The following is a 13,076-nucleotide window of genomic DNA, read 5'->3' as shown; positions in this document are numbered from 1 at the left end:
CAAGATCATATGGCGAATTTAAATGGAATTGAGGTTAAATAACACAGAAACACGTGGTGGAAGCGGAGTGCGCGGTTCCTAGTCGAGCTGGTGGGATTTATCTGCGCCAACTGCGAGTTTGCTTTTAAAAGATTGTGGCGGCATCCAGATCGTTATTAGAGATTTCTTCTTTAGGTAAGAGCTGCTCTCAGGTATACAATTTAATTATTATTAATAAAATGAATGAAATTAACAAAAATGTAATGAATACTTTAACACTACCTCCATGAAATAGCCATCTTCTATAAAATTTGAATCGACTGATTTACGACTTTCATCAATCATCCGTCGACCGTAAAATCCCGCTACCACAAAACCGTTATTTATGTACCGACCAAGCTAATTCTTTTTCTTAATTCGATGCCCAAAAAACCCAATAAACACAGCCTCCGGGTTCATATTTCATCGGACGCATAAAGCTCGCTCCTGATAAATAAGTTTACACGAAGCAGAGGCCTTCGGCGATTTATTTTTGTTGTTTTCTTTTATTATTTGTGTTTTTCACTCTTCCGAGTCTCAGGCGGTCATTCATCAACATTTGCACCCCATCTTCATCAACAAATCCCTTAATCTCCACTAACTAGTAAATTATCCGTGATTTATAGCCGTTTTAGAACCGTCGCTCGATATTTAAATTTTGATCCTGGAGTGAAAGCGAGATAAGCAAATGCACCTGTCAAAATAAATTGATACGACTGGGGACCGTACGTTGGCAACACTGACAGGTTTTTTATTGTGGGAATTTAAATTAAATTGGATCGCGTTTGTCAGCGAAATGATTGCGATAAGAATTGGGGGGTTCGAAACGCGCGCCAATTATTTGACAGTTGGTTTATCAGTATCGGGTACACCGTGTGACAAATGGATTATTCACACCAAACAAAAAGGGTCGTTATGAGCGCGGTTTATCCATCCCTGGAACCTCTTTTACAACCCCAATAATAGTTGTCCGGTGTCCAGATAAAATATTTATTTATCATAGAGGGTCGAGGGATGAGAGTAAATCCCGACAATGTTAGTTCTGTGGCCGTCACTCACAGCGAAAATCCTACTCGTTTTTTCTCTTTTTTCGTCGTGTTTACACAGCGCTGCGCACTCTTTTAATAGCAGCTGTAATTAATTCCGTTATTTATGGGCATGAAAATGAGCAATTAAATTGCAGATAAGGACGCTGGTATCTGCAGATCTGGGAGCATCAAGGTGGCTGCACTCAAAAGTGGCTTTTATGGCCAATCAGAGTTGTTTGTGAGTTTTTGCGAGGGGAGGTTTCAGCGAAAGGTCAGTGATTCCAGTCGGTTCACGTCTAAACGCTAAGTTTAATCTCAAATTGATAAATACGTGGAAGCAAAGGTCAAAGTTCATGCGTTTTCTTCGTAGTATGTTAGATTTTAAAAAATCTGTATTAATTCAAGTGACAGTTATATCCATTATACATAAGCAACATTTTTAATTCATTATACAGTAGCATTGAATATGAAACACCACTTGACTTTATTACACGTGGGAATAACATTTCTAAGTGATTACATTTAGTTATCAAGTGTTAAATTTGCATTAAACATAGCTATTCCATAAAGCGTTTAATTTATTTATTACTTACATTGTAATAATGCTAAAGAGTCAACAATCAACAATCTCGTGTAAAACATATTTTTTCTTTCCACACTTACATCATCCATTTTAGAAAATTAAAACTGTAGTTTTGGATTAAATCCATTTATAAAATTACGAAACAGTTAAGTGAGTAACGTAATTAAAATCAGTTTTTCCAGTGGCTGCGTCTAGAGTGCAGTCCGCGTCTAAAATGTCGGTTTCCAAATCAACACTTTAATGTCAAGGACGATTAAGGCCTTCATTAATCACGCTGCTAGTTAAAGCGCGGTTAAAGCATGAACTGAACTCGATTTTTCATATAATAACTTCATTGCAACGTCGGGAGAAAATCGGGTTATGTTGCGACACACTGAAACGTCAATCAAGTAAAAATGTTTGAAAACAACCTGTAATTTGTAATAAGATTATGATGTGTAAATTTGTAATCAGTTTAATTACTCGACTAGCGCCTCGTGTACGGACGTGTTTGTGTTTTTCGTTAAAATATAATGATTACAAAATTTTGATTTAAAAAAATGTGAACGAGTTAACTTTGAACTTAAAGTGGAGTCGGGCTATTTTTAAACACAAGTCGTGTATCACTTAAACGATGATTAATTTAGTACAGACATAAAATTTCATGTTCTAGAATTTATTACACACTATCTTGATCACACGATATTAGCTTGTAAATTTATTCAAATAAATTTTAATCTTATTAGCGTTTGCATTTGTATGGATAATTTTAAAAATTTTACGAATGTCTTTATTTTGACGTGTTTGTATTATTCTTTTGTATTTATGACTGTTAAATGGACATTATTTATTTTTATGGGGGCTATTACTCAGGAACTGTGCATCGTGTGTCTAGTATTTATTTCATTTGGTAACCGTTTTAAGCGGTGACTAATTTAGCACAGACATAAAATTTCACTTTCAAAATATAATCTGTGCAAGTATTCAAATAAATTTTAATATTTCTAGGCAGTTGATTTGTGATTTGGCTTCTGTTTTATCTTTAGAAATTGTGTGAAATTGATATTTGTACTGTGGTTATGAAGATCATGAATGTAAACTAAGAAAGGTGTTGGACCAAGAACAGATCCTTGAAGAACTTGAAGAGGAAATGAATATTGTTTTACCAACACTTCACGTAAACTCGAATTCATGAAGAATTTTAGAGCAACAAATGAAACGAATTTTGGAAAATGCAAAATTTGGAAAATATATGTTTTTACTGGAAAAGTAGTAGTAGAATTTTTTTCCAGAAAATATTTCTAAACTAGGAAATTATTATTATTTTTAATCTTATGTACGTAAGCCGAAAACAACTTATGAAGGTCGAAATATACAAGAAAATCTTTTTAAGTAATTTTCAAAAGTGGTCGAAAAAACGTAAAAAATTTCTTAATGGTACTGAAAAAATTAAACTTTTGGAAAAGTTGCCTAAAATCGTCAGAAAATTAAAAGAATTAATATAAATCTCAATGCGCTGATCCAAAAAATATAGCGTGTTTGTCGTCCCGGAGCACACGAATATCCATATTCGAATCAAAATTTTTAAAAAATCTTGATAACTGCCACATTTCATGTGGGCGATTCCTGAAAAACAGCAGAAATTATTTTCCAAATAATCGCTCTGAAATCCAAGTTTTTTTAGAAATTCGAAATTTTTGCATATTTCATATTGGCGATTCTAGAAAAATTTTAGAAAGAAGAAATGAAGTCAAAAATAACTACAGGAAGCCAAAATCTACCAAAATCTCTTTAGGTATTTCGAAAGTGGTCAAAAATATCAAAAATTTCATTAGGGTATTCAAAAATTGATTTTTTGAAAAAGTCTTTCATTCAGTGACATGGAGATCAGAACACCCAGGAATAGTAACCATATTTTAATGATTTTTGTTATACGTGGTTATTACGGCAATAGAAGTAAATGATCAAAATTTGCAGTCATTCAAAAACACAACGGGTACCAAAATTTTCAAAAAATTCAGTTCGAAATAAAATTTTCAAATATACCTACATCTTGAAAATTGTCACTTTTCATTTTATTAGTTCTAGAAAAATTATTGGATTTTTCGATGAAATGAAGCTCAAAGCTACAAGAAAATCTACAAGAAAATTGCTGAGTAATTTCCAAATCATGTTCGAAAAATGCAGAAAAAATTTATACGATAGAAAATTTCAGATTTTTGAAAAGTTGTTTAAAAATACTCAAAAAAATTTTCGGATATAAACCTCGACAGCTTATTTGATAAACAGAAAGTATGAATGCCCCTGGACTAAAATTTCCGGAAAATTTGGTTTGATAATATTTTTTTTTGCCTCAAAAATTGACATTTTTTCATTTGATAAATTGATTCTGGCAAAATTGTTAGTATTTTCGAAGAAATGGAACCCAAAATAGCTTCTACAAATCTAAAGTCATAAAAAAAGTTCTTGGCTAATTTTCGGAGTGTTCGAAAGACATTTGCCAAAATCAGTCTTATTTTAGTAAACAATTGCTACCCTGCCCACCCACCCGTTTTTTTTTTGTAGAAAGAATATCATTTCCCAAAATCAGTCTTATCGTGGCAAGTACTACTTTACTTATCTTACACTAATACACATGTATACAAAAAAAATTAAAACATTCTTACTATTACTGGGTGTTCTGATTTCCATGTTACTTAGTATATATTGGAATTGTGACTTTAGTGAAATGTAGTTTTAAGTTCTGGTAATTTTGTATTGGTTGATCTGTGTAAAACATTTATTATTTTACCAATAAACTCAAGTTCAATTTCAATTTCAATTCAAAAAGCCACAAAAAAATGATGTAAAAATGCAGACAAAAACGCCTAAAAAAATGAGATAAAAACACCAAAGAATAAAATAAAAAGCCAGAGAAAAACGATAAAAAATGTGACAAAAAAGGATAGTGTCAAAAACGCCAAAAAAAGGCCACCAAAACGCACCAGAAAAAAAGACGACAAAAAAAGTACAAACGCCTAAAAAAATCTAAAAAGTGACAAAAAAGGGACAAAAAATACGTAGAAAAACAAATAAGAAAGGGAGCTTTACAAATCTAAGATCATAAAAAAAGCTCCTGGCGAATTTTCGGAATGTTCGAAGGACATTTGCCAAAATTAGTCTTACCTTGGTAACAGCTTCTAGCCCCGCCCACCCACCCTTTATTTTTGTAAAATATGTCATCTGCCAAAATCAGTCTTATCTTGGCAAGTACTACTACAGATATGACACAAACTGATCGTTTACTTATCTTACACTAATACACACGTTGCAAAAAAAATATTAAAATATTCGTACTATTACGGTATTAGGGTGTTCTGATTTCCATATCACTTAGTATATGAGCGATTTTGGAAAAATGGTAGAAATTTTCTAAGAAATGAAGCCAAAAATAACTTGGAGGTCGATAGCTGTAAAAAAAATCTCTGTAGGTAATTTTCAGAGGTGGTTGAAAAAAAGTCAAAATTTCGAAAGAATACCTATTAAAAAATTGAGCTTTTTGGAAATGTTGCCTAAAAAAATCTGGGTTATAGATCTCGACGAACTGATCCAAAAATAGCGTGTTGTTGATAACAAAGCAAGATTTTTCCAATATTCTGTTTGAAATTCATTTTTTTTATAATTCAAAATTTTGCCATATTTCGTATTGGCGATTTTCGAAAAATCATGGACATTCTCTAAGAAATAAAAGCGAAATAACGACCGGCAACCAAAATCTACAAAAATCTCCAGGTGTTTTTCGAAAGTGGCGAAAAAAAATATCAAAAATTTCATAGGGGTATCGAAAAATTGAATTTTTGGAAAAGTCTAATAAACCAATGGAAAATTATAGAATGTCGATTTCAACGTGCTGATTCGAAAAATATGGCGTGTTTGTCGTTCAGGAACAAAGTTTTCAAAATATTCGATTGAAACCCAAATTTTTTAAAATCCTTGAAATTACTAAATTTCATATGGGCGATTTTGGAGAAACGGTACAACTTTCTAAGAAATGAATCCAAAAATACCTTCTAGCGGTCGAAATCTATAAAAAATATCTCTTCAGTTACTATTAGAAGGTGCTCGAAAAAAGGTCGAAACTTTCGTGTTGAAAAATTGAGTTTTTGGGAAACATTTTTTAAAATTCACAAAAAATCTGGGTTATAAACTCGACGAACTCAATCGAAAAACAGCGTCTTGTTGATGACAGGCCAAAATTTACCAAATAGTCGGTTCGAAATCCAATTTTTTTTGGAAATTCAAAATGTTGGCATATTTTAAACCAGCAATTCCGAAAAAATTATAAAAATGTTCTAAAAAATGGACCGCAAATAACTACTGGAAACCAAAATCTACCAAAATCTCTGTAGGTATCTTCCGAAATTGGTCAAAATAATATCAAAAATTTCATAAAGGTATTGAAAAATTGAGTTTTTGGAAAAGTCGTCTAAAAATCAACAGAAAATTGCAGCATATAAGTCTCAACGTGCTGGTTCGAAAAATAAATATCATTTATGGTATTTATCCTCCAGGAGCATAGTTTTTAAAATATCCGATTGAATTCAAAATTTTTTTAAAATCCTGGAAATTGCTATTTCATAAATATGGGCGATTTTGGAAAAATGGTAGGAATTTTCTAACAAATGGAGCCAAAAATAACTTTTGAAGGTCGATATCTGTAAAAAAATCTCAGTAGGTAATTCTCGGAGGTGGTTCAAAAAAGGTCAAAATTTCGTAAGAGTATTAAAAAATTGAGCTTTTTGGAAATGTTGTTAAAAATTCACAAAAAAATTTTGGGTTATGGATCGCGACGAACTGAGTAGAAAAACAGCAAGATTTTCCCTATATTCGGTTTGAAATTCAATTTTTAGAAATTCAAAATTTTTCCATAGTTCATATTGGTGACTTTGGAAAAATTATGGACATTTTCTAAGAAATAAAGCCAAAATAACGACCGAAAACCAAAATCTACAAAAATCTCTAGGTATTTTTAGAAAGTGGTGAAAAAAAAGATCAATCCAAATTTTGTCAAAATTGCTATGAAAAAAAGTCAAGTTTTGAAAAACTGAGCTTTCCAGAAAGTTGCTCAAAAATTCCCAAAAAATTCTGGGATATAGATTTCGTCGTGCCAATTCAAAAACAGCGTGTTTATGCTCTCAGTGCAAGATATGGAATTGACGAAATTTTTATTGGAGGGGAAGTATTGAAAAATTGTCAAAATCTGCAAAAGTATTTCAACTAAAAGTAACTGAAAATATAAAAAATAAAACTGTCATTGAAATTATTTTTAACACTACAACTTTGGCAACACAAATACTAGAAAATTTAAATTTGTTCTTAACGTACAGTTTATTTAAAAAACATCTGACTTTCCGAGCATTTATGTCGAATTAAAAACGTGATTTGTTTTTATAAAATTTAGTCTATTTTCTTAAGCATTGAAATTTTTCTTGATCTAAAATAATACAAAACATAAATATTCAACGACACGTTTCTGAAGTTAAAAGCCATACAATAAATAGCAATTTAAGCAACTTTTTAAGTGGAAGCTTTTTCTCTGAAGTGACAAAAATTACCACTAGTTGCCAAAGTTAACTCAAACAAAAAAAAAATTATATAGGGTGATTTTTAATTTCTGCTCTAGTTGGTCATGATTTAATTTAAAAAATCACACGGTATAGTATTACAGTGGGTAATCAAAACGAAGAAAATAGGGAAAAATATTAACTATGAAAATGGATAAAAAATTTTAAACAACAAACTGTGCAATTCATAACGAAAACATATCTCAAAGTACTTACATAAAAAATAAAACTCTCACTGAATTTATTTTTAACACTATAACTTTGGCAACACAAATACTAGAAAATTTAAATGTGTTCTTAACGCATAGTTTAAGTAAAAAAACGTCAGACTTTCTAAGCATTTACGTCGAATTAAATCCCTCACTATTTTATAAAATTTATTCTATAATTTTCGAAAATGTGTGCGCACTTAGATTTGTCTGGATCTACAAAAACACAAAACATAAATATTCCAAGACCCGTCTCTGAAGTTAGAACCCGTAAAATAAATAATAATTTAAGCACTATTTACACCAGAAGTTTTTCTCTGAAGTGACAAACCTACACCAAAAATCGTTGCCAAAACTATCTCAATTAAAAAAAAATCTGATGACTTGTTAACTCACCTCCCTCAAAAAACTTTTCAGTCACTCACAAACTCCGCACATCACACCCACAACGCCACCTGTTTGATCTGGAGCCGCGACTTCTTAGCAATTTTTGACGTTATAATTATGCGTTCCCGTGCGCACTTGCCACTCGTAAACTTTTCGCACTTGTGTAGCTTTCGGCGCTCTCGATAGCGTCTCGACGAGAGCTGAAAGCGCACTGACGCCCCCATACTTGTGGCACTACACGTCTGCCCGCATTTCGTCAGATAAGCTAAAAGTAGCCTCATTTGTATTCATTGATGAGGCTTTGGTTGGCTTATTTACCGCTGCACCGCATTGTTACACTTTTATTATGCACACAAGTGCAGGTCGGGGGAAAGGCCGCGGTATTGCGCTTCCACAAGAGCGGAAACTTTCGCAATATCGGGACGGGGAGTTTTTGCGGGCGGGAGCGAGGACCTGGATTCTGGATTCTTAATTTATGGGGGCTGACCGTGGCCAGCCGGCACTTAGGCCTCGCCTTTGGGCCCATTGTACCTTCCCCAAGTCCATATCAGGGTGTTTTCCCGCTCCTCTACTCGTCAAGCCACCCAACTGCTTGAATGTACTTGAGTAATGCAGAGGGTGGAAACTCCCTGATATTTGCCATACTAGGCCAGATGTCCCCTAGTATGGATTCCCTGTAGGAGGCTAGGGCTGGACACTCACGAAGAATGTGCTCAGCTGTTTCCTCTTCTTCATTGCATCCACGACAGATTGGGTCTGTTACCACCCCTATCGTATATAGATGTTTGTTAAACTGGTAATGTCCCGTAAGGAATCCTACCAGTTTACGCAGTTTGTCCCTTGAAAGTGAGAGATAAAATTTCGTCAACTTACGGTCTGGTGTCGCCATACAAGCTCTACTATGCCGACAGCTGCTCAACTTCACCCATATCTGCTCATGGCGTCTCTGGGTATATTGCTTTACGAGTTCGTTCGAGAGGGCGACCGAAGGCGTGATTGCCGGTTCGGGTCCCCAGAAGGGCATGCGCGCGGCTCGCTTCGCCATCTCATCTGCCCTCTCGTTTCCTTCGTTGCCACTGTGTCCTTTGATCCAACAAAGTTCCACACTATTCCTCTGCGTTACATACTTTAGCGTTTGTCTGCACTCCCAAACCAGCCCGGATCGAACCATACAGCTGTCCAGGGCTAGTAGTGCAGACTTGCTGTCAGTAAGTATGCGTATTGATTTGTTGCCGATTTCACGTTCAGCAATGATTCTAGCTCCCAGCATTATTCCCATCAGTTCTGTTTGTAAGACAGACGTGTGGGTGCCGAGAGGTACACTAATTTGTGCGTTCAGTTGTTCGGAGTAGATGCCGGCTCCTGAACCACTATCTGTTTTGGCACCATCGACATAGATATCTATGTCGGCTCGTCCTTCTGAATTATCATTCATTGATATTCTATATGTCTTCTCATATATTAATTTTGTGCCCATTCGGTCACAGCCCATCCTTAACAAGGGTATTCTGTTGAACGCCTCCGTTAAGATCCGAGTGTGCTTCGTTGTGCGGCCTTGTTTGTTCCATACTCCCAGAGAGTGAAGTCTTAGAGACGTCGTCATTGCCGCTTCCTCTATGTAAAGGTTAAGAGGTGCTAAGCAAAGAAGAGTCTCCAGAGCCGCTGTGGGAGTGGTCCTCATTGCTCCTGTAACACTGAGACACGCCATTCTCTGAACGTGTTCAAGTTGCAGGGCTGTTGTTTTTTGTCTGGCTCTGGGCCACCAAACTAAAGCTCCATAGCACAGCATCGGTCTGACTATTGCCGTGTAGATCCAGAGGGCGATCTTGGGATTTAAACCCCACGACCTTCCCACCACCCTACGACATTGCCAAAGAGCCGAGCGTGCCTTTTCTACTTTATCATCTACATGCTTCTTCCAATTCAGTCGCCAGTCCAATACAACTCCCAGGTATTTGACTTCGTCCGAAAGTTGAAGCGTTGTGTTAAATATTTTTGGCATCTGTAGTGTGCCAATTTTCCTTTTCCTGGTGAACAGGATTAGTTTCGTCTTTTCTCCATTAACGGAGAGGGTATGTCTGCTGCACCATTCCTCGACTATTTTTACTGCAGCTTGCATTATCTCACATAATGTATCTGCGTTTTTTCCTGTTAGCAGAATGACTAGATCGTCCGCGTATCCAATTGTGTGGTAGCCAAGATCATTGAGGCGTCGTATCAGGCTGTCAACGACAGTATCCCACAGTACAGGAGAGAGAACTCCTCCCTGAGGACATCCCCTGTCTACAACAGCCTCGATCTCAGTGCCACCTACATTAATCATTACTTCCCTGTTCCTCAGCATACCGGCCACCCACCTACTCAGGGTGGGGTCCACGTCGTGCTCTCGTAGGGCTAGCTCTATGCTTTTGAAAGTCGTTTTATCAAACGCTCCTTCAATATCCAAAAACATTCCTAAGGTGAAGAGTTTGTTCTCCATCGCCCACTCTATACGGTTTACAACTGTGTGTAGGGCCGTATCGGTGGATCTTCCTTGGATGTAGGCATGTTGGTTCGGATGTAGAGGTTGCTTGCTCAAAGCAGTCTCCCGAATCTCTTTTTCGCTTAGTCTTTCTAGCGTTTTCAGCAAGAATGATGTTAAGCTAATTGGTCTGTAGGATTTAGCCAAGGTGTAATCTTGTCGTCCTGGCTTAGGTATAAAGATAACCTTTACTTTTCGCCATGCATTCGGTATGTAGCTGAAAGCCAGACACGCCCGAAGCATTGGCAACAAAATAGGGCGTAGTCTGCTCATTCCCCTCTGCAGGAGGGCGGGATAAATACCGTCAACTCCTGGAGATTTGTATGGGGAAAAGCTGTCCACTGCCCACTCCAGTCTTGCCTCCGTGACTACCTTTGCAGCCAGCGCCCAGTCCTTCGGGGAAGGTTGAGTACCGACTACATCCCTTTTGGAATGGGAGGTAGTCCGTGTGCTGCCTGGAAACATGGTCTGCAGCAAAAGTTCTGCGGACTCTTCTAAGGTGGCTGTAAAGGTGCCATCTTCTTTCTTTAGGAAACCTAGTTGATGTGTGTGGTCCTTCGAGAGAACTCTCTTCAGCCTTGCGGCCGAAGCAGTCGACGTTATGTCGCTGCAGAAGGATCTCCACGTTTCCCGTTTCCTCTTTCTTAATTCTTTCTTAAACTCTTTCCGGTGCTCTTTATAGGCTTCCCAGTCTTCAGTTTTCTTAGTGTTTTTTGCTCTATTGAAAAGTTTTCTTAGCCCCGATTGAAGTAGGCTGAGCCTTCGGTTCCACCATGGTGTACCTTTGCCCAGACCTTCCTTCTTTAGGGGGCAACTTTTCTCATACGCTGACATTAGAGAGTCGTTGATAATGGTCAAGGTTTTCTCTATGTCTTCTGTCGAACTGTATTCTGTTGGTATAGACTGCACGGAGGTCCCCAGTCTGTCGTCCAGTTCTTCGTTGTATGAAGCCCAGTTCGTCAGCCTAGGGTTCCTGTACGTCTTTATCTCCATGTCTATACATTTTGATGTATACATGATCCATCTATGGTCTGACACTGACGCCTCTTTAGAGACGTGCCATCCCATTATATATTGTGAGATATCCCATGTAGCCAGTGTAATATCTATTACTGACTGACTACGTGATGTTACGAAAGTTGGTTCGCAGCCTCGGTTGAGAATCTCTAGATTTGTTGATGAAAGATATTCAGCTAGTGTTCTTCCTCTATCATTAGTGTCTTTGCTCCCCCACAACAGACAGTGGGCATTCGCATCGGCACCGATGATGAGGTTTATATTTCCGGTATCACAGTGTTCCACCAAGTTCGCCATTTCCCATGTTGGACATGGTTCCTGTGCTCCCTGTGGTAAGTACACGGATGCTATTACCAGTTGCTCTTCGCCTCTTCCTATGTTACACTTAACATTTACCGCAGTCACATCCCTGGAGCTGACCTGAGGTAGGAGGACGGCTTTAATTTTCCTCGGAATGTAGACGCATGTCCTTGGAGATTCTATTGTGGTACCTGAAACAACAGTGCCATTTAAATTGCTCAACCCTGCGATCCTGGATTTTACAATCCATGGTTCTTGGATTATTGCTATAGTGTTCTGCATCTTGTCTAGACGACGACACAAAACAGTCGTCGCCATGCGACAATGCTGCAGGTTGATCTGAATGAAATTTATCTGCTGCAGCGCCATCTCTGCAACCAAAAAATCCCATAATTGTCCTAGGAGACACAAGGCATATGTCTCAGGCGGGCCCGCCCCCACTGGTAGAGGCTTCACCCCCTGGGGTTTCTACCTCTTCCATAGGGGTCCGCCCTTCCTGAGCCGACGGGAGCGAGGACCTGTGGCTAACTTTATTAATTTTGGAAGAAGGGCCGACTTTAAATCGTGTGTGTCGGGAGGAAAATGAAAAGGAGTATTGATTTGTTGTACAGTGTCAACAAAACGGGAGACAGTCGAGTTTAATATCAGGGGGATCATTATTTCAATATTTAGCTTTATTACTTCTTGGCGGAGATAGCAATAACGAAAATGTAAGTGCTGAAGCGATTATAAAAAATGGATTTGTTAAATAATTAGCTGCTTACTACCCGACTCACATATAAATAGACTCAAAAACATTAACCTTAATTTCACCTAAAAACTCAGAATTATAATTCAGAAATAACTGGTCGAAGGTTATTTGAACAGAACTTTTTGCGATTTTTGTATTCTGATTCGAATTTTTGAATTCGTCAATTTTTCATTATTTTTTTTGTTTATTCAATTTTTCGAGTTTTCAAATTTAAATTTTTTCAGTTTTTCAATTTTCCAACTTTCGAATTTTTCCATTCTTTAAAGTTTTTTGAATTTTTCGATTTGAGTTTTTAAAATTTTGAATTGTTGAATTTGTTAATTTTTCGACTTACAATTTATTTGTTTTTTTTTATTTTCATGTTTTCAGTTTTTCATTTTATCAAATTTTCGTTTCGGTTTTTAGTTTTCTTTATTTCTACAATTTTCTGATTTTTTTTTTGTTGCTTCGATTTTCCAATTTGCATTTTTTCAATTTTTCATGCTTTGTTTCTTAACTTTTACGATATGCATCTCTTCGAGTTTTCATTTTTTAATTTTTCAGTTTGCATTTTTCATATTTTCCAACTTTTGAATTTTTCAATTTAATTTAGATTTTGCAATTTTTCGTTTTGTGTCTTTCGAGTTTTCAATTTTTGATTTTTCATTTATTCGATTTTTCAAAGTTCCAATTTTATAATT

The 13,076-nt window shown here is 36.4% G+C and overlaps 1 protein-coding gene across 3 annotated transcripts in view; it reads right to left on the bottom strand.

Moving 5' to 3' along the window:
* LOC135127269 (FMRFamide receptor) overlaps positions 1-8,046 on the bottom strand; it is a 185,552-nt gene extending 177,506 nt beyond the window's left edge. For all 3 annotated transcript variants that reach the window (XM_064053712.1, XM_064053711.1, XM_064053713.1), the window contains exon 1: positions 7,817-8,046. The gene's annotated coding sequence lies outside the window, so the exon portion shown is untranslated. The remainder of the gene's footprint in view (positions 1-7,816) is intronic.
* Positions 8,047-13,076: the final 5,030 nt, after the last annotated feature.

This window comes from Zophobas morio, unplaced genomic scaffold (genome assembly GCF_036711695.1).
Source record: "Zophobas morio isolate AGI-343-1 ecotype UQ-CSIRO unplaced genomic scaffold, CSIRO_AGI_Zmor_V1 ptg000011l, whole genome shotgun sequence".
NCBI classification, from domain to species: domain Eukaryota; kingdom Metazoa; phylum Arthropoda; class Insecta; order Coleoptera; family Tenebrionidae; genus Zophobas; species Zophobas morio.
Note: the sequence above shows the minus strand (reverse complement) of the source record. Positions and strands in the feature narration are given on the sequence as shown.